The sequence below is a fragment of the Haliotis rufescens genome, unplaced genomic scaffold (genome assembly GCF_023055435.1).
Source record: "Haliotis rufescens isolate VD_foot unplaced genomic scaffold, xgHalRufe1.0.p SCAF_69, whole genome shotgun sequence".
Taxonomy (NCBI): domain Eukaryota; kingdom Metazoa; phylum Mollusca; class Gastropoda; order Lepetellida; family Haliotidae; genus Haliotis; species Haliotis rufescens.
The window spans coordinates 1,280,254-1,302,929 of NW_025964360.1; the positions used below are offsets into that span (position 1 = coordinate 1,280,254).

The following is a 22,676-nucleotide window of genomic DNA, read 5'->3' on the forward strand; positions in this document are numbered from 1 at the left end:
TTTTAGCCCCGTAATGCCGAGCACCATCTTTAAAGCATTTTGGTATGACGCAACCGGGAATCGAACCCCCGACCTTCCGCTCTCCGGGCAGACGCTCTACCATTAGACCACGGAGGCGGTCTTTTACATTGGGAATGTGTATCAGTGAATCTTATATTGTAGTTACTGTCTCACAAATACCCACACGATGTTTGTGCGTTGTATGCACAGATTTAACAAGCATGCAGTGTTTCAAGACTTAAAGGGCACCAGTGTCTGTCTGAAATGTAGAATTAACGCAATCCAGATACACACGTTCAAACTAATGCCCGTTACTTAGAATTAGATGATACTTAACATACACAACGCAACGTTCGCTACACAAAATGCCAGTTTCAATTTAACTATTAGAAGACGGTTTGTAACCACCCCTCCATTTTATCTTTCTAACCTCATACAGAAGGGGGACGCGGGGGTGGGTTGAGGCAGGGCCCATTACAACATCACAGTAATTGTATCGGAAATAACAAATGTTTTCAGAAGACCTTTTTTCCAAACAAGAAATCTTCTACTTCATCAAGAGAATGGAATGACGTCTACACTCTAGACACAGGGGATATTCCCCCCTCGGGGAGCCAGGATATGTTATTTGTAAATGTTGTAAAAAACATCCTAAATTCTTCATGGCTCGCCTCCATTGATTCACTATGGTGGTAAAAACAGGTCACTGCGTCCATGCGATGGCCGAAGGTGTCTGAATTTAACCTTTGGCTTTCCACAAGAGAAACTCTATTGGATTTCCACTGTGGTTTTTCCACTTTCAACGGTAGATTTAAAGTTTAACCAAATCAGGTTTGGGCTCAAAATTGTATTACGATCCAGAATTTAGAGTAGACCAAGGCTCAAGGGACGGGGCGAAATGGGATTAAGAAAAAATGTATTACCGAGCGATAAATGTTGTGTCGGGATTTCAAAGTTAGACTAAATATAAGACCATTTAATTTATGGATTTCATGCTCAAAAAGTGTGAAATATTTTGCTTTCATTTAACAATTTTAGTTTCATTTAGTCCATGTATCTCCAACTCGCTATGTGATCGAAATAAAGATGACAGGCAGTTGACATAATGATAATGTGAATTTCATACTTCAGCTGTTTGTCTGAAACTGTCAATTTGTGGGAACGGATGGTCACTTAGTCGAAGGCGCCGCTCATCATTATGTGGTGTTGCGTCCCTTGCACTTGTCAGGATCCGTTGTTCGTGTTGACGAATTCGATGCGATAATGATGTTGGGTGTATGTGCGCAACAAAAGCGTGGAAGTAAGTTTTTATCGAAGTGATTAACCTCACGCACGCACACACTCACTTACTCACTCACTTACCAATAACTCACCCAATAACTCACTCACTCACTCAACCAATGACTCACTCACTCATCCAATAACTCACTCTCCCATTAAACCAATAACTCACTCACTCACTCACTCACTCACTCACTCACTCACTCAACGAACCAACCAATAACTCACTCACTAACTCAGCCAACCAATAACTCACTAACTCAACCAATACTTCACTCACTCAACCAATAGCTCACTCGCTCAACCAATAACTCACTCACTCAATCAATAACTCACTCTACCAATAATTAACTCACTCAACCAATAACTCACTCACTCAACCAATAACACACTCACTCACTCAACCAATAACTTACTCACTCAACACATAACTCAACCAATAATTCACTCACTCAACCAACCAATAACGCACTCACTCACTCAACACATAACTCAACCAATACCTCTCTCAATAACTCAACCAATAACTCACTCAACACATAAATCAACCAATACCTCACTCACTCACTCACTCACTCACTCACTCACTCACTCAATCGACAATAACTTATCCAAACAATCAATTTCAGGTTGTTACATATTCACTCCGATAACAACAAAACAAAATCACAACTATTGATTATTGACAATGGTGTGACACAAGCCTGGATTACAGGTACTGTACATGACAACCTGAGTGGTTCACAGTTTCACAAAACTACACACGTGTGAAGGGCGTGAAAAACAGCTGTGCTCAACTGCCTCGCAGTACCACGTGTCACACATCCGCAATAACCATTGGTCGCTAGCAGATGAGGTCTCTACTGTCACGCCATGATATTTCTAAAACCGCTCGTGACATTACTCATTCCCGTGAGTGAGTGAGTGAGTGAGTGAGTGAGTGAGTGAGTGAGTGAGTGAGTGAGGTTTTACGCCGCTTTTAGCAATATTCCAGCAATATCACGGCGGGGGACACCAGAAATGGGCTTCACACATTGTACCCATGTCGGGAATCGAACCCGGGTCTTCGGCGTGACGAACGAACGCTTTAACCACTAGGCTACCCGACCGCCCCTCACATTAGACATACATTATATGTTGTAGCAGGATCACTCGGGGTAGATGGGGTTTAATGCGCCCCGCGTTAGGTTTTATACCATGAACCGGAACGAGTGGCATAAAACCTAACGGGAGACGCATAAAACCCCATGTACCTCGAGTGATCCTTCTACAACGAATTTATCTTACCGACATGTTTGAATGTGACATTGTCACAAATTGTCATTAACGCAAATTCAAAATTTGTACAAAACAGCTGTTCGATTGAGCTGAGGTTATTTTCTGCTGTGTCAGGTTGCTTCCACCAACTCGGGAAAAGCATGCGGCTTTTTGCTTTGAAGAGGGATATAAGGGATTTATTCTGTCTCTCAGTATTGCTCATGGCGGGGTATAAGCGTTTTATTCCACCACTGAGAAATTTATTACCCTCCAAGGCGGGTTACACAGTATTTTATGAAGATCACATGGACCAATCAGATCTCATCATTCTGACATGGAGGTATGGTAATTAACTTCAACACCTAGTGTCATCACTATTTCATAGTGATTCATAAAACACATGCTCCTGATGTGGCCCGAATCGTACAATGGACGGGAAATGTTTTGTCGTTTTTATTTAGTTTCAGAGGACCGATTGGCTCTACATTTCAGAAGGATTTGTCGTAATTTAAACATATGCAGATTGTTGCTAACTGTTTCGTTTAACCAACACATACTCAGGGCATTTATTTTTAAAGAGCGACAAAAACCTTTCCATATTCATCAGAAATCTCTGATAAAAGCAGCGTCGATTGTACGATTCCGACTATATCATGGTCATATGTTAATGAACCACTATCAAGTAGCGATGGCACCAGGTGATCGTATCCTGTCCCATCGGTGGCACCAGTCACTAACACATGCAAAGGCAAGTCAAAACCATGATTTGTCATTTCTGGCTAAACCGAAACAAGATTCAACAAAATATTGATTTAAATGAACATTATCAAGCCCTGATCAGTAGTGTTATCGAACATGTGAAGTATATTTGTGAATAGCGTATATCATACATATGACTAACGTGTATGTGAATAGCATATGTTTGAATAATGCCTTTGTGAAAAGCGTTATGTGAATTGCCTACAAGTGAAAGCATATATTTGAACCGGGTATAGCTTATATGTGAATTGATATATGTGAATCGTGTATATGTGAATAGCTTATATGTGACAAGCCTTTTTTGAATAGCTTTAAGGTGACAGGGTATATGTGAATAGCGCACATGTGATGTGCGTACATGTCAATGGAATATATGTGTAAAGCCTGTATGTGAATAGCGGATGGGTGAATAACCTGTATGTGAATAGCGTACAGATAAATTGCGTATATGTGATAAGGGAATATGTGAATAGCCATAGTGGATAATTAATTAAATGTAGAGGCGCTTAATTGGAGCTGACCCTATACAATTGAGTGAGTGAGCAATACTATGGTTTTACGCCGCTTTTAGCAATATTCCAGCAATATTATGGTGGGGGACACCTGAAATTGGCTTCACACATTGTACCCATGTCGGGAATCGAACCCGGGTCTTCGGCGTGACGAGCGAACGCTTTAACCACTAGGGTACCCGACCGCCCTGACCCTATATAAATATATACGGTTTCTATTTTGTGTAAAGGAATTCTCCTGGACTCAAACACACGTCAGAAAACTAAATCACAAAAATTATTTTGCAAGAATTGTCACAATGATCAGATCAACAACATAAAAGTAGTTTTAAGGCATACATTATCCAATAAACACATTGCAACATCTGCCAACATGTGACATTGGTGTTAAAACAGAGCAAGCAACAACAAACTCGAACAGACTGTCAGTTTTATAAGCGTCAAACCGTTTCGCAAAGTCAATATAAAAACATCAAAACCAACATAAAATATCACATGAAATTAAAAATTAAAAACAATTGAACCATTTGTCAACAAAGATGCCGCCAAGAGAACCTTAATTTGCAGGATTGTAAATAGCGCCGGTGCGAATTAGCGCCATTGTGTTCTACTTCTTTTACATCGTCAAATATAGATCAATTACGTGCGTGCTAGTTCCGTTCAGGGGGGACACCTCAGGATATCTTCGATTGCCCAACGTGGCAAGCTTTTATCACTTCATTTTCTTGGTATCAATAAGATGTGTTGCTATATTGACCGGTTGGTAGAGAGGGCGCTGTTCTACATCAGACGCTCCATCGCCTGTTCAGAGGTAAACATGGATTTGGTAAAATAGCAGCCATGGGTCGTACGGATGAGCTGTGGAACGGTTAACAGAAGGTATCAATAAATATTGCACACCTGGTGTTTGTGAGGGACAATGTTATGACGCCTATTTTGTGCGTTTAGGCAATTGAGGAGGACTGTTTTGCTGAGTCAATGAGGTTTCATGTTGTGCTTAACACAAGTAAATAACCAATGAGTACCGACATCTGTGCCGTGTGAATAAATGGTGTTAACTACGAGCCTCTGGAGAAGGACTTGCTGCATTCATTCACGGGACACAGATAATCCGTTATTCCGAGTTTTGAGTACAGTAAACTACGGTTATAACGAACATGCTTATAACGAACTGACGGATATAACGAACTTACTTTTTTGGTCCCGACTATTTGCTGTAGTTATGCTGTATATATGCTTATAACGAACTACGGTTATAACGAACTAAAATTAGTAGTCCCCTTGAGTTCGTTATAACCGTACTTTACTGAAGGTTATTCTATATACTGAAAATTTTAGAAAAGAAAATGAAGATAAAACGTATGACATTTCAACCCTGCAAAAACTTTACTGAAGGCAGCCTATTGTTCCTATGACGTCATGTAATCAATTTATGACGTTGTGTTTAATGTATGACGTCATATCGCATTTTCTCAACAACGAAGCACTGTGACGTCATATGGCTCCAATTTGACCAATTAGCATTGAGAATCGCCAAAATGCACACGTGCAAATAGAGGAAAGTTATTGCACACGATCGTTTTAACCTCACGGGGAATATTATCAGTATTGGGTTGGGAGGTCATCAGAGGACAACGCATATGGTTTCTAAGTGGGCATCGAGGTCGGCTACTCGTATGTGTCAATATAAACCTTGTATGTATCCATCAACATTCGATTCGCTGTCTAACATGTGGTGCCATCGAGGGGTTACGGTGTGGATGTGGGTTGGGGTTGGGGTTGGGGTTGGGGTTGGGGTTGGGGTTGGAGGCAGTTTTTTAAGGCCCCTGCCAGTATTTAATGACGGTGGGTTCAAGTCCCAAATTCCTGTTTCGTCATCACCGTACGCGCACATGTGGTTTTTGACGTCAAGTAGCAAATATAAACATGAGGCGCCATTGAAACGTAAGTTATGTTTGAAGTTTGGACAACTGGTATTACGCAAATTGCTCTCTTTTTTCAACACGTGTATGCCATGATACGTATTTAGGTCATGGGAACTGGATACTGGTATACGTCCACGTTTCTTTCATAATGTCATTGTAGTGCTGCTACTTGTGGCCAGGGGATACGGGTGACCCTGGGGGGTCTGTGGCGCCGCCATTCGCTGTGAAGAGTTGCGTCAGGACACGCCAGAAAGCTATGCGTGTGGATACATGACACATTTTTATGGATGGCAACATCATTTATTCTTTATACAGTCAAGTCTCGTTAATCCGACACTCGTTAATCCGACACTCGGCTTTATCCGACACAAATGATGGGAACCAATTGATTAAGTGCTATTTAGTCCCGTTAATCCGACATTCTCGCACTCCGACTCCGACACACCTAATTTGCAACGAATTGCCGAAATCACTTTGAGAAATGTGCCTTCAAAATGTTAGAAACAGAAAACACTGACAGACCATTTTAAGTAGATGAAGCAAGTTGTTAAGACAGTAGCACTTGCATTTACACGAGGAAACGTGTGTCGTTGATCATGTGATAAATTCAGTGAGTAATGTCTCTATTGTTATGTATAAATGGGAAAATTATTATTATTTTTGCACAGTCATTAATTATAAAATAAGGAATGAATGAATAAACAACATAACAATATTAATATTTCGTTTTTAATGATTTTATTACAAGGTACACACGGTTATTATCTATCGTGAAGACGTCCGATTTTCGATCACAAATCACTTAATTTCGTTTATCCGACATACTCGTTAATCCGACACAATCATGTGCAACCAACGATGTCGGATTAACGAGACTTGACTGTACGACGTTTCAGAGCTACTTCTTGCTCCTTCATCAGGTGAATAAAATAGGGGGGGGGGGGGGGGGGACTTCATTCATTCAACTGATGAAGGAGCAAGAAGAAGCTCTGAAACGTTATAAAAGAAGCTGTTATCCATAAAAATGTGTCATGTATTCATGTTCTCCCAACGTCTAAATGCCTATCGAAGACTATGACAGTGGGTTCGAATCCCCGTTCGCCCCGAGTATGTTTCTAGGTTTGTCAGCCGTGCTCGCGGGTTCGACAGAAGTGGTAAACGTCTGAGACCTGAATCACTTCGGGCTTTCCTCCCACATTAAGCTGACACGCTGTGATATAACTGGAATACTGTTGTAAATGTGAGTTAGGTTCTTCATGTACTTGCTTCATTCCCGTGAAGACCGGGTTAAAACTGATCATCAGTAACCCATGCTTATTAGGCGACTAATACTGAATTCAATCATTGGATTGTCTGGTCCAGACCCGGTTTTTTTAGACCGCCGTAATAAGGCAGAATATTGGTGAGTACTGTTGCAAAACAAACAATCTCCGTGAAAGACACAAATATGAAAAAGTCCCCTCTTAATATTTGACTATGCTGAATAACAAGTGGCAACTGCCTTATGTTTAGAATTTTTTAAGCAAAGGCAATGTGGAACTATAAGCTGAAATATTGTCAACTACGTTAGAAACTAATATATATAGTAATAGCTAACATATAAAAAATGCATCAAGATACCAAAACATAAAATCTATACAAAAAAGTTATCTCTTACATTTTTACTGTGTATAAAAATACTACCGCTAGTAACACGATCCAACAATTGCCGATAAAAACAAACGTTACCCTCTGGTGCGCTGGCCCTATCGGGATTGTAATCAGGAACACTGATGAATATCCCAAGACATGGTTCTGAGAACGATGCCTGAACCGATAATATGGACACCATTCCTGTATCCTTTAAACTCCGGGTCTTGCTACAAGTGTTACTAACAGGGCCGGCCCGTGAAGACGCCGGGGTAGAATAGGTCTTCAGCAACCCATACTTGCCGTAAAAGGTGACTATGCTTGTCGTAAAAGGCGACTAACGGGATCGGGTGGTCAGGCTCGCTGACTTGGTTGATACATGTCATCGATCCCAATTGAGTGGATCGATCCTAACGATATTAATCACTGGATTGTCTGGTCCAGACTCGATTATTTACAGACGGCCGTCATATAGCTGGGATATTGCTGAGTGCGGCGTTAAACAACCAACCAACCAGCCAACCAACTAACAGGGCCGTCACTGCTGGGCTCTTTCCAGCGCAAGCCTGTTGACACAGTGTTGGTTTTGTGGAGACGTGCTTCTAAAGGCTGGCAAAAAATGTTACAACATCAAAGGGCTTGAGAAAAGCCACGGAAACCGAAATCATATTACACGCCAAGTCATTTGAAATTTTATTACAATTATTATGTAATGGGTGAGTCATGACATCTTCCCAAACAACCTTTATAACAACGGGGCATTACATGCATGTGACACAAGCAATCATATCAAGACTATTTGAATAATTCTTTACATCTGTCTCTTCTAATCTAACTTTAAACTGAAAACAAACTTAACTATATGACCAAGGGTAGATGAACATTTCGTCCAAGAAATCAATTGAAATCATTTAAAAGACACGTCCTCAAAATAAAACAAAATTAAAAGGGAGCCCTGAACAATGCGTGATTTCAAGGTCGCGGCCATCTAGACTTGCCAAATCGTTCTAGACTTGAGTTGGGTTCCTTCCTTAATATATTCCCTGTTTTGAACTAATTGCTTAGTTAAGGTTTTGTCACGATACATACTCATACTTAATACCATTAGCAGTGTGTTTTACGCCGCTTTTATCCATATTCCAGCAATATCACAGCGGGGGTACTTAATACAATTAGGAGTATGTTTTACGCGTTTTTAGCAATATTCAAGCTATATCACAGCGGACGTACTTAATACAAGTCAAGAATAACAATGATCAAAATTGAATGTTGTTCTGTCCACAGTTCGGGGGCACGGGAGGCCCAGTCGTCTAAGGCGCCGCGATTCGCTGTGCAGAGTTGCGTCCCTTGGGCACGCGAGAAACCTATGATTGTGGGTTCGAATCCCGGTTCGCCCCGATTATGTTTCTAGGTTTGTCAGCACCATACCCGTGCTCGTGGGTTTCACCGAAGTGGTAAACGTCTGAGACCTGCATCACTTCGGGCTTTCCTCCCACATTAAGCTGACACGCCGCGATATAACTGGAATAGTGTTAAAAGCGGCGTTAAACCCAAGTCACTCACTCACTGTCCACAGTCCGGGATAAACCACCAGTTAAGGCTTTCAGACCGCCTATTGGTCGTAACAACTAATTTGTATAGCCCACTGTCCAAAGGGACACCTGCCAAGACCTTAAGGCTTGGCCCACTCTGATATTGGCACTGTCCTGGAATTACACAAGAGATAGTTATTTCTTGGACTTTCAGGTTATTTCGCTAGAGCCAAATGTGCAGTTCACGATGGGTGCTAACGATTGGGCGGGACAGGCTCAGCTGTCCCTCATTGGCCTCGCCGCCCCCCAAAAAGCGACAAAAAAATATTTCCATAATCATAAGAAATCTCTACTGAAATCAGATCCAATTGAATGATTCCCATGTGTTTATGAATCACTATCAAATAGTGATGATACCAGGTGTTCGCGTAAAGGTAAGCGTAGACTGCCTCATGTGTGACCCAACACAAACACATGCATGGGCAAGTCAATTGTTCACCTGAAAATAAACACGGGAACATAGATACAAGCCAAAATAGAGAATACCATGTTTGTCACTGATGCGTCGAGACTGCGACTGTCGTAGTTCTGTGTTAGCGTATTGGGAATTCTATATTCGTAGCTCTACGATCGCTTTGTGAAATGGGCTCCTGGTGTCATCGATGTAGTGAGTGAGTGAGTGTGGTTTTACTCGTTTTCTAAAGAAATATGCCCGCAATATCAAGGCCAGAAATGGGCTTCATATATTGTACTCCATGTGGTGAATTGAACCCGAGTCTTCGGCGCGACGAACGACCGTTTGAGCCACTAGGCGTCTGGACCAGACAGTCCAGTGATTGACATCATGAGCATCGATCCACGCAATTGGGATCGATGACATTCATCAACCAAGTCAGCCAGCCTGATCCCCCGATCCCGTTAGTCGCCTCTTACGACAAACATAGTCGCCTTTTAGAGCAAGAATGGGTTGCTGAAGACCTATTCTACCCCGGATCTTCAGGGGTCGGCTTAAGCGAGGACTGGTCGTTTGTAAACTGCTGCATTTCTCAATGGGCTAGCACTAGAAACCTGACAGGCAGTACAAGCAGCCACACACACATGTACACGCGAATGAACGTCGTTAAATATGGGCAACAATCTTGAACCTCTTTTCACCTCGCCTAAACACCAAAAGCTTCCTTTTTTACAATTATTCTATAAGGTTGTGCATCCTAGACCTTACGTTATCAACAGGTAATTTCGTACGGTGCAATTTATAGCGAAGATGGAGAGGTCACTGCGTGTGACCAGACTGACGTCATCGTATGCCGTATATCCTAGCTCATGCCATCAACCACTAGTCGTCCTGGCTCAGGCTCGACTACATACAGACTGTTGTTAAATAGGTGGAATATTTGTCAAATGCGGCGTATAGATCAATTCACTCACTCATGAAAAATATTCAACATCAGAGCATAAGTTACGTGTCGCGTACGATTATCGATTCCGACAGTCGTCTGTTAAAAAGGCCTCTTACCTTAAATCGGAGAGGTTTCAATTTTCTACCCTTTCACAACGCTAACCACAGTTAGTGATCATCCCCTGACTCGTGTAATCGGCTCTACTGCATCGCTTTCCGAAGGCGATGCCTATAGTTTATCAAACGCCAATGTCAATAATTGTTTATTGGTGCAAACATTTCATAATTTCGTTTCTGAGACGTATGAAGTAAAAAACTCACCTATGGAATAGTTTCAAAACAATTATATCGGTTTGTGGATTGGATAGAAATCAATTACCTGTTAGTTCAAAAGTTAACTGTACTTGAATGACACGGGGAATTTTTATATAAACACTGTCTTTGAGTAAAAATAGCACAGGCGGAAATTGGACCCTGTTGTCTCATTGATCACGGAACTTGGGTTAATAGATATCCAAACAAAACATAATGTCACTGAAAGATTGATAATTATATAATAATTAAAAGAGCACGTATCGTACATGAAACGATTATTCAACCGACATAGTCAATGTTTTGACTGGTCGCCATGGAGACTCCCGGTCGCCGATCAACGTTCAAAATGTTTCTTTTGGGGCGGCGGGTTAGCCCAATTGTAAAGCGTTCACTCGCCACGAAGACGCCCAAGTTCGATTCCCTAGATGGGTGCAATATGTAAAGCCAATTTCTGGTGATATGGGTGGAATATTGCTAAAAGCGATGTAAAACCATACTCATTCACTCACCCGTTAAAAAATTCCTGCCATCAACTTTCTGATGAACAAAGCCTTATGCCAATCAAACGTGTATTCTTAAAATCGAAGTCGTTATTTTGTTAATATTCCACGGACAAAAAATGGATTTCGCTAATACACATGTTGTTCTCGACAGATTTCTGAAGCCTACAATTTACTGAACAGTCCTACATTTAACGGTGACGCAAGTGATTTTGTCTACTCATTCTAAAGGTCAGACAGCACTAGAACTTCTTTGTTGGTGTTTTATCAACACGAATACCAAATATAAATTGCTAATTAAGCTGATTATTTACTCCAATCCACACTACTTGTGATGTACCCGTACTTTATGAACAATCGTATTCCCGCTAGAATCCCCCTCCCCTCCCCACCAAACTCCTCCTCCTCCTCCCCCCCCCCCCCCCCCCCCCCCCCCCCCGCCCCCACCAATTCATCACTGTATTGGAAGCGTTGCTCAATTTCTTATGCGAAAACGATGCTCATTGAAGAAATATGTGACGTTACCAAAAATAAACTAGATTTGGTTATATTTGAATGAGTTTTAGGCGTTCCATTAGTATTTTCCCACCTCACTCCCAGCGGTTATTCATGAATAAAGAAAAACGATTCACAAAAACTGCCACTCACAGACACCGCGTTGCGTCAGAAGTTGAAAGATATGACGTCACAGAAATGGTGCTATATTTGCAAAATGTTCAAGGCATAAGCCTTCACAAGAAAACATCCGAAAATAGACTTAATGTGTGGAATTTGAAAGAGAACGAATTACGGAGATGTTTCACAGCGAATTTTCCATACTGATAATTGAGCGACTCAATCTGCCAGCGACAGTGGCAAAAAGCGCGTGTTAACTGCAATGGCTACTATTTGGTCCGCAACATCACTCACCGCTAGTCAATAATTGTGAGTTCGGGCACATGTCGGGTGTAATGGGCTGTGCGGTCAGCCGTACGGCATACAGTGTACATTCGTCAGCCGTGTCGCCAGTTGAGGCATCATCCCCTTGTAGTGCCACGATGTCTGTGAACGGTGCCGCTCTCGCTACGAGAAAACATTCCGAGAACGATGAGGAAATAAGAGGTTCCGAAGATGTCTTGTTAATGATGTTCTCGCAATCTTATTTGCGCCAGTCGTGTCTTCTTCTTCAACGGCATCATCATCATCATCATCATCATCATCATCATCATCATCATGTGTTACTATTAAAACAACCATAATAGTACATGATGATAATACTAATACTAATAACAACGTACATGTAATACTGCTAATCGTAGTACCAATACTAATGCTAACTTATATTATCATTATTATTAGTAGTAGTAGTATTTACAGATAAGAATAAAATGTGCAGCAAAGTGGTTTGGGTCAGGCTGTTTAGGCTCATTATCAGCTCAGGGCCCTTGCCCCCTCTACGCGCAGCCCAGACAGCGAATGGGACTCCTCCAAGGAAGCGCTGCCAATTCAAACCTACCCAGAAGACTCCCCAACACCGCAGCCTTCTTCATTTCCCAGATTGTCAGAAGGGCTGTATTCCTGGTAGTAAACCCGGGTACTCTCCCAATATCAGTCAACAGATTGGGAGGTACCAAACCTAAGGCACCGAGAACAATGGGGAGTCGAACTTGGTACTTGGAATGCAAGCGTGACATTTCGAAAGCGAGAACCGCATATTTGCCATGTTTTTCCTCAATCTTATCAATCACATTAGTGTCAAAAGGGACAGAAAATTCAATGATTTAAATTATTTCATTGGATTTATCAAAACGGATTTTGTATTTATCATTTTCCATGACGCCCTCAACATATTCCGGGTCGTACCATGGGTGGACCTCTGTGTCAAAACCACAAGCATGGCGAAGACGGTAATAAAATGATCGAGCCACACAATCATGTCGCTTAAGACAGTGTGTCTGTGCCAAAGCTGGGCATCCACTCACAATATGTTGGACAGTCTCATTAAATTCATTACATAAATCTACGTTTCATATTCACATTTTGATGCAAAAATCACACATTGACGGTTTCGAGTGGGAAGTGACTGGTCCTGAGCAGCAAACAGAAAGCCTTCTGTTTCACTTTTCAGGCCAGCCGGCTTCATCCAAGCGAAGGACTCTGTAGGATTGCTGATCTTCTCAACACACTGCACATAAATTCGATGCAGTGGTTGTTCAGGAAGCCTCTCCTTGACAAATTGAGTCTGGGCCGATTTGATATGGCACTTTGCTTGGTTGACAGTCATTTCAGGTACAGAACCTATTATTATTATTATTATCATCATCATCATCATCATCATCATCATCATTATTATTATTATTATTATTATTATTATCATCATCAGCAGCAGCAGCAGCAGCAGCATAATCATTATTATCAACACACATAATCACTTAGGATCACAAAGTAAAATAATTATGACATCGATAATTTCCGGAAACATCAATCAAGTGTTTCTGAAAATGATAACAGCAGCAGACTACATTCCTGCATTAATGAAAAGCACACGTTTGAAGATTGATTAATACAAAGAAATGTTCGATGTCAAAAGGGCAAAAATGAAATAGATAAAAGAAAAGTTAAACAAAACATACATGCATTCATATCTTGATAGCGACATGAATGGCACGTAACAAGCTGTTCACTGTTTGCATGTGTGGTGTTACACCGATCTATAATCTGTGTCGGGAACTAGGGTAAAATATTTCTGTAGCCTAAGTAGGTAAAGATTTTTTGAATTTACCAGATACTTCACGGAAGTAATCCATTATTACTCCACTTTCTTCGTAATTGATTAACGTCAAACGACGTTGACGGTTACAACCAACAACGTTTATGACGTGGAAACACGCTACGCCACGTCACCAGACCTTTAGAATCGTGTAGAAAAAAAACATACGGATCAATCTACGTTTGTAAACTTGAGTGTGGCCATTACATGGACATCTGTCTTCCTTCGTAATCCTTACATGGTTGTTTGTTGCGAGACCGACCGGACCGTCTGTACAGATGGTGTCTGCAAATTGACCACCCTGTTAGGAGTATAGGTCTATTTTGGGACGCAGGAATGCGCCGTAGACAGGAGATAATATTGAAATCGAGGAACAGCATCTACTGCCGGAGGTTTACGCAAGGGGTCCATCTGTTGAGTGACGAGGCAGCAGCATCCTAAGTATATGACCAGTGCTGGCTCAACGCAGACTAACGACAGACACGTGGACGTCAGTTATAATGGGAAAGCAAGGCATGATGGACACGAGGCTTTGTATGGCTGTCATATGCCTTATATAGTACATTCAACTTAATACAGTAATGTTTCCAACATCAGTATATGACATATGGGAATCTTTTTTAGACCAAATCGTATGAAATAACATTTTGACATTATAGATGTTGCCACCACTGTAGGTTGGCTGCTGGGCTGATATGTAATTAATTGCAAATGTGACTACTAATTATTCACTATCAGCTGAATTATGTATACATTATAGTGATTTATTGCTATTTATTGTTGTCAATAGTGACATACATTTACATTATATGATTACGGTAGGAGTTCTTCAATTGTTAAATTAAAGCCAAATCATAATAAATATCTACAAAAACAGATTAAATCATAAGTGCTACCAAATATCGATGATACAAGGTGTTCGCGAAAAGGCGATCGTTTCCTGCCCCACCGGTGGCACCCGTCATAAAGGCATGCAAAGGCAAGTCAAATGTTCACCTGACAGTTTGTTTGTTTGTTTGTTTGTTGTTTTACTCTTTGAAAGTTTTACTGAGGCCATGAATGTTGTAACCTCGGAATGCGGACATTGTATGTTGTCGTAAACAGCATTGTATACTTGTATATAACACTTGTTAGTTCAGACCCTAGTAATCTGGACACCGTGAATTCGGAACGCCTTCGCATAAATGGGACATTACTGGTTACCAATGATTCGTTTATCAGGACGATCGTTAAATCGGACGATTACATTTGGGACTCTGTCGTCTGGATAAACGGAGTTTCACTTAATGTAAATCGGTCATCATACATAGTACTGGATTAAATGTTGTTTTATATCGGATTTGGGGGCACGGGTAGCCAAGTCGTCTAAGGCGCCGTGATTCGCTGTGCAGAGTTGCGTCCCTTGAGCACGCCAGAAACCTATGATTGTGGGTTCGAATCCCGGTTCGCCCCGATTATGTTTCTAGGTTTGTCAGCACCATACTCGTGCTCGTGGGTTTCACCGAAGTGGTAAACATCCTCCAACATTAAGCTGACACGCCGCGATATAACTGGAATACTGTTACAAGCGTCGTTAAACCAAACTCACTCACTTATATCGGATTTGAAAGTCATGTTGGGGCATTTTTACCACAGAAACCCTCATTTTATCATAACAAGTAGAAAACTGGTTCAAAAGCTCTCATAAATAATAATTTAAATGGAGCACATTGTGTAAACTGAAATGCCGGGAAAAGAAAGTACACACTTAAACATAGGATTTGCAAACAAATAAATCGTCATGGAAATTGTACTGGGCTGAAAACAGTTGCCGCAACACTGCACACTTCCGGCCCTAAGACACAACAATGATACCCGTATCAAATACATCACCATCGAATAACAATTTCTTGTTTCTTTTATTTACCATCAAACGTGGGTATATACTTCTTTTGTCCTGCAGTTTATACCCCCACCGTAAACATTGAGCTGTGATGTAGAATTAAGTGATTGATTGAGTATGTTTTACGCCGCTTTTAGCAATATTCCAGCGATATCAGGGCGGGGGACACCAGAAATGGGCTTCACACATTGTACCCATGTCGGGAATCGAACCCGGGTCTTCGGCGTGATGAGCGAACGCTTTAACCACTAGGCTACCCGACCGCCCCTAGAATTAAGTAAACGTTATGAAATCTTAGCCAAAATAAAGTTTTTCGATTTCATTCTCCAAAAGGATTCATCCACCTTTTGGCGTTCGCTGCCGTATGTTCTTTCCAATTACCGTTAACTTGATCCTCTGGTATTTCATGGGTTTGCATGCGTATAGCCCCGTGGGCATGTCAGTATTCAATGACATCAGAGTCTATATGTGACTGAAGTTCTAATCGATGTTCTAATTCAGATAATTGCTTTATGCGTTTTTGTTCATCAAAAACTGACGACAATCAATACCAAATGCTTCTGTTCCAACATCTTGAGATAAAGTCCAACACAATTATCAAGCTACCGGTATTGGGTTATCGTCAGTGAAGGCCAAGCGCTGCTTTCACAATAAAACCATACATGCATAGCCGTAGTCCAACTGAAGGGGGCACACAATGTATACCATCTGGTATTTACGCTTAGGTTTAATTACAAGCACGCGTTTGTAATTGACCCTGAGTCTTCGTGTAAAGGTTTAGAATAATAAACCCGAATTGGACATCAACAATAAGGTTTGGAGTAATGTGCACAGTAAAAGGTCGTTAGTTCGGATCCCGTTAGTCCGGACTCCGTGTACTCCGGACATTTACTGTTAGGAACGTCAGTGTATAGTAAAAAATAGGTAATTCTGAAAGTCGTTATCCGATTTCATATCCACCAACGTTGGTACAAGACTACAATATATAATTAACATATATAAATAGGATAAAACAATTTAAGAAATTAAATACATATATTTTAGGTTCAAATTAACTTCAGGATGAAGCGTTTTAGGACACATTCATTTGTATAGTTGTAAATTTACGTACATTTCTCAAGTCCTTAGTGCTGTTGTGGGAAGATAGTTTTGCCAATTTCTGAGAATTGGGAAACTAATAATAATAATCAGCGACGTATTGAGAGCAAAGAATTCACATTGAAATAAATAATGGCATTCGTCAGCAACCACAGAGGAAGTACAAAGGTAGCATGTTCTTTCCTCTCTTGCCAGTTGTTTTTCGATCAACCAGCGTTTACCGGAAATCTATGATTAAGTTCTAAATTTGAATACAGGAAGAGATACATGATGAGAGCTCAGGTTTTATATACCAATATAGATAGATTAGAACTAGATTTGATTTTGCATTTCTTGAAGAAACAGAGTTAGTGAGCAACTTTGTCGTAACTGAATATGGGCTTTTCATCACGGTATACAATAGTTATACATTCTAACCACTTATTATTATTTCCATCACTTCTTGAATCATGATAAATATAAATATAAACTAAGTGTGGATGCTTTACATTACCCACTGCTGTTTTATTCCTGAAGTTTACCATCCCCCTCATACATCTTAAACTTCCTTTCAATTTCGCCATAAATCATTAAGTTTGGGATACTGCTCCTAAGTCTTGTTGCCATTTGAAAACAACTAAGTTGTAATTAGTCAATGATTTCGCCATTTTCACATCCTCATATTTCGCGGGCATATGGGTAAATTGGTGTTACCAATACATCGAAAGCTGAAAACAAACAGTCAAGTGGAAGATGTGTATTTCACTGCGAGAAGTACCGTCTGAGTCAGCGGGAGTTCCCTCTGTTCGTTACATCTGAGATAGCTGATTCTAAGGACTTGATTCCACCTAGTAAAACAAAGCCAGGAAGAGCCTTTATGACTTAAGCACTTACTACAAACAGAAGCTTGTGTCAGATCCACGTAACCCAATGACCCAAGAGATGGGCAACATGCATATTCACGCATGTCGACATAATTAGTAAGACCGTCCGAATTCCATTGCAAAAGCTTCCCGCGAGTTAGTGTGTCAAGTAAATTGATGAAATCACGCCAAGGGACTTTAACCGAAATGAAAATGCCTAACTGATTTCATACTGACGTTGTGCGTAATGTGCCTACAGGCGGGTACAATGCTGTCATCATTGTCTTTGTTCACTCCCTCAAGAGTCGATGCAACAAGTTCTGAGAGCGGCTAACAGCACGGGACTCTTGTAACGCTGAGCACTGGTTAGCGTAAATACTGTTGCCGGTGAGCGCTGGAGTGGAAAATCAGAACTTATTGGCCAGTGGGGCGAACAGAGGTACCTATTAGCAGTGGCCGCTACGGACAGTGTCAGGCTTGATGATGGGAAGGGATGAGTTATACTGAACGGTTAGGCATTCGCAACCTGGATTTGGTGGTTGGAGAGTGGCATTGGTTATTCCTTGTTTTGGACCATGCGACGTAGATCTGGATCCTTATCATTTGGTCCTGTGTTTCTGAATGTTCACATTCTGATATCGTGCTTGTTGTGGATTCTGCTTTTGAGGATGAAGATTGGTCAAATTGATGGATGGCATGAGTTGCATGACGCATCCTCCTCGGTGATAAATCGCTGAATGTGCTCTGAAACATTGATGAACACAAACAACATTTGCGCGTCCAAAATCAAGCACTTAATGGATAAATACTGCCCGTCACGGCGATCCATGACACGCTTACTTTCATATCACAATGACATTGAGATGTTCAGTCTATGGAGACACCTTTCTTCAATAGACTAAGGTAAGAATACCACCTACCATACACATAATCCTAGAATATCTCTTATCCCGATTACCATCTCAATGCAAACACCTCATTACATTAAAGAATCGATAACATGTTTTGTAAACACTGTCTATTGAAATGTCGCGGCTTTTTCTCTTCCAAGATGTTGTGAATGCATTTTTGTGTGCAAAGATGAAGTGTTATGCATAATGCACACCGGCGTGGGGAGATTTGCTTTGAAGCATCATATGGCAACCTCATCAACTGTAATGAGGAGGATGGTCGTAGATGAGCGTTTACGTTTTTTATTGCTTAGTTTCATTATCAGTTTTAGATAGATAAAGACATCGGCAGTTTGCTATCAGGTCTGGCTCTGAAGGTTAGGTAATTGCAATGTGTCCTTTATATATATTCAACAATAATATTGATTGTATGGAAAATGAGTTTGCAAGTGTTGAATTCTTTGCTATTTGTGAACAAGTTGGCGTATTCATTGTGTTGTGATAATAATACATAACAACCTGTAAACTTGTCTTTACAAAGATTCGAATACTTCTTCAAGCATTGAAAATATACAAAAGGACATTGACATGAAGATTTAATGAAATAGGCTCATATGAAAAAACATATATGAAATCTAACACTCGCATGTCTACCATTAGCGACTTCAAAGTGATGGCCTTTTAATTAACTGCTAACGAGTTTTACGTCAGCATTGTTATAACTGATCTGATCTATACTTCATATGTCGATATGACATAGAGTTCAACATGTGTGTCTAGACAGATATATATATTTACAAACGGCCCCATATGATACCAACGTTTCAGTTTCATTAATTAGCACAGGCACAAATGACACAGATGTGTCATCAATACGTACAATATCTTGTAATGAGTTTGTGTGTTTCATGATACAGAAATGTGGCAACATTACAGTATATTTTTCACATATCACGTTTTAATACCACGGTATACTGATTCAGAATGAAAATCAACATGATGTATGCATCCATCATTTTCAGTCTGAGTTCAATACTGAGATAGATATTGACCAAGTTATTATCCCCAGTCCAGTCGTCGTGAGAGCAAATTGCGCAGAGTGTCTATAGGTATAACTGCACAAGGAAGCATCAATCCACAAGCTATACACGACCTAACTTCATTGCATGTTGGTTTAGGTGTGATTGCATGGAGGCTCATCAAGGGTCATGCAAAGAACGTCTACTCTCTTTCAGAGAAACAAGCAATGTATGTACATACGTAGTTGAATGTGCATCATTGACAAGTGGAATCCCTAACCCGGATTATGTTTACTACCTTAAGTTACAAACTGATGCCTAATTCGTCTGCTAACAGCATTAGTGGGGGGACTATAGCTCACAGAATGACTCGTTTACTAGCGAAGAAATGAATGGACTCGAAAGGAAATTTACATTTTACTGCGTTTGAGTAGAATGGTTGAGTATTTAGAATGAATCCCTTTGAGATTTGGGAATGTGAATCTTATTTTGGAAAAGATTAATTTTCAATTTGCTTGATATGCCACGTTGCTGTGTTCACCTTGGTTACAATGTAATGACCTATGGAATGACCTTTTGAAGTCCTCGCGGTATTTGCAGAGCTTGTATATGAATATGTATGAACATTTTCGGTAAACACCATACATAATGATTCCAAAATCATTTCTTGTAGTTGTTTTGTAAGATGTGGAAATGTTGGTATTGAATAGCCTGTATATACATGATACACAATGTTTAACTGTCATTATTGCCCGTGGGATATTCCAGAAATAAATGCTCTGAAAAAGTAAGATTTACATTATTCAAATTGAAGTGATTTAGAAAAGCAATCATAATTTCAAGCACATGGATTCTGTTCATACTTTAAAGGTATGATCTTTCAGAATCATACAGGTAATTGACATTATTTTATACAGAAATTGTCTTATCAAGTGAATCAACATTGATGCTGTTGATACTTCAAATGTATGATCCTCCAGAATCATACAGGTACTTGACAGAATATTTTGTACAGAAATTGTCTTATGAAAGTTAATATTATTTAATTTATAAAGGTACCATTTGAAAAGCTATAAAACTTTGACCATCGATGTTCATAATTGGATATATTACAGAAACATACATATTGTATAAACTGTAAGGTTATAATGTTGAAGCGCATTGGCACTGACATTTACAGAACTGGCATATTTACCAACTGACAATGATATCCAAGCTAACATATACTCTCACAAGGAGGAGAAGGTTGCATTGTATGGTTCTTATCTTAAGGTAGCATCTATGTACAAACATTGTTCATAGTAACCGTATGCTCCTGGCGCCCCGCGGAGGACCTGTATTCACTTGCTTGAATTCCACTGTAACAGTACCGTCAGCTGATGATATATGGGATCTGTTATCTGTGGAGTACATCGATTGTTTTCTTGAAGAAAGGTTAATTACAACTGTTTTGAACAGAATGAGCTTACCCTTTTCGCGAAAACCTGGTGTCATTACTGATTTTCAGTGATCCATTCATAAAAAAATTATTATTTACACCGCTATTTTGCCTTTTGCCCCAAATGGATTTTTTGTCAGTTGATAATCGAGACTGTTTTTTCTCTGGCGTTGAGGTTGCAGTTTCAAGAGCAATGTTATTTTGCTGTTATATCTTTGGAAAGCATCTTTTTTGGCATAACAGCAGACTATATATAATCAATACACTTATGGTTTGTATAGGGACGAACACTGTTCTTTCAATACAATTTTGAAATGCCTGAGACAATCAATCAAATATCGAATAATTAGCGTCTCGATAAATATCTGATGTGTATTTTCAATATTTATTGTACCACGAACAGAATTGGCTCAGCAAAGATAATAGGATTATATCGAAGATATCTATTGTTATATGTTTAGAAAATAGTGATGTACATTGTACTAAAGTGTATCCACCAAACGAAACCTATAACTTAAAGACGTGGATACTGCGATGGAAAATACATTGGAGAGAAACTATATGCTCTTGTCAAGGCGTAATAATCTCCCGATACTGTTTAAATACATGCATCTCCAAGACTTAAGAACCACGTATATTTCCCAGATGACCTATTGGTATGACGTGTAATGATCCAGACAAATACATCGTCTTAGTATACATGTTGCGTCAAGTCATGTTTAATGGAGAGGAATCATGTCAAGACAATTAACTTTTACCACCAGCAATAATTCGAGATATATCGATATACAATTTAAAAGTACTGTGTGCAGTACTGAAATCTCATCAAAACAAAAACGGGTGTACTGTTAAACAACACGCAGAGTCTGCAGCAAAAGTGCGATGGTGCAGCAAGTACTTCCTAGATTGTTCAGACATGTACTTCCTAGATTGTTCAGACACGTGTACTTCCTAGATTGTTCAGACACGTGTGCTTCCTAGATTTTCCAGACAAGTGTACTTCCTAGATTGTTCAGACATCAGTACTTCCTAGATTGTTCAGACACGTGTACTTCCTAGATTGTTCAGACACGTGTACTTCCTAGATTGTTCAGACATCAGTACTTCCTAGATTGTCCAGACGCGTGTACTTCCTAGATTGTCCAGACGCGTGTACTTCCTAGATTGTTCAGACACGTGTACTTCTTAGATTGTCCAGACGCGTGTACTTCCTAGATTGTTCAGATGCGTGTACTTCCTAGATTGTTCAGACACGTGTACTTCCTAGATTGTTCAAACACGTGTACTTCTTAGATTGTTCAGACACGAGTACTCCCTAGATTGTTCAAATGCGTGTACTTCCTAGATTGTTCAGACATGTGTACTTCCTAGATTGTTCAGACACGTGTACTTCCTAGATTTGTTCAGACACGTGTGCTTCCTAGATTTTCCAGACAAGTGTACTTCCTAGATTGTTCAGACATGTGTACTTCCTAGATTGTTCAGACACGTGTACTTCCTAGATTGTTCAGACACGTGTACTTCCTAGATTGTTCAGACATGTGTACTTCCTAGATTGTTCAGACACGTGTACTTCCTAGATTGTTCAGACACGTGTACTTCCTAGATTTTCCAGACAAGTGTACTTCCTAAATTGTTCAGACATGTGT

At 40.2% G+C, this 22,676-nt stretch overlaps 1 protein-coding gene across 3 annotated transcripts in view; it reads left to right on the forward strand.

The window, feature by feature from the left end:
• LOC124148703 (5-hydroxytryptamine receptor-like) overlaps positions 1-22,676 on the forward strand; it is a 205,527-nt gene that overhangs the window by 25,307 nt on the left and 157,544 nt on the right. The window contains exon 1 of one of the 3 annotated variants that reach the window (XM_046519942.2): positions 18,055-18,583. The exons of the other annotated variants lie outside the window; for them this stretch is intronic. The gene's annotated coding sequence lies outside the window, so the exon portion shown is untranslated. Of the gene's footprint in view, positions 1-18,054; positions 18,584-22,676 lie in introns of those variants that run through there. 3 annotated transcript variants of the gene reach the window in all.